Here is a 548-nt window from a genome sequence, read left to right as displayed (position 1 = left end):
TTATACAATAATTCTGCATAAGTATAAGGTTTCAGCTAGCTTTTACTCTCGATAGGGAAGAAACTGGCCTGCCGGCCGTTAACGAGACAGTCCAGTTCCAAAAGCAAATTCAAAATATACAGGCGCTAAGGCGCTTCATACAGTTTATCATGGACTATGTGAGTGAAAATGCCGACTAACACTTTCGGGCGCGCGCGGTCGCCGTCTCGGCGCGGGGCATGTGTCCGGAGGAGCTAAAATTGCTTTCTTGGTCTCTTCACTCAAGGAAATTGCACCAATCTTTTCTTAAAATAAAGTGGAACGTCTACAGGTTACAACGCAATAATAACTCTTTTTGAATTTTAAGGTCCCAAACCGCGTGCAAGAACGCGTGTCTGGATGGGTTCTTTTACTGGATAGTAAGAGCTACACGTAAACGGCAAACATTCTTTAGTAGAGTATTACAGATACAATTATTTTGGTGTTACACTGCACTGAGAACAATACTCGTTCTTCCACCACCGAGAAGGTGTAGGTTGGTGGTAAAGAACGAGTAAAAAAATAATAAA

The sequence above is a fragment of the Frankliniella occidentalis genome, unplaced genomic scaffold, assembly GCF_000697945.3.
Source record: "Frankliniella occidentalis isolate FOCC.00 unplaced genomic scaffold, Focc_3.1 Scaffold625, whole genome shotgun sequence".
NCBI classification, from domain to species: Eukaryota; Metazoa; Arthropoda; class Insecta; order Thysanoptera; family Thripidae; genus Frankliniella; species Frankliniella occidentalis.
Note: the sequence above shows the minus strand (reverse complement) of the source record.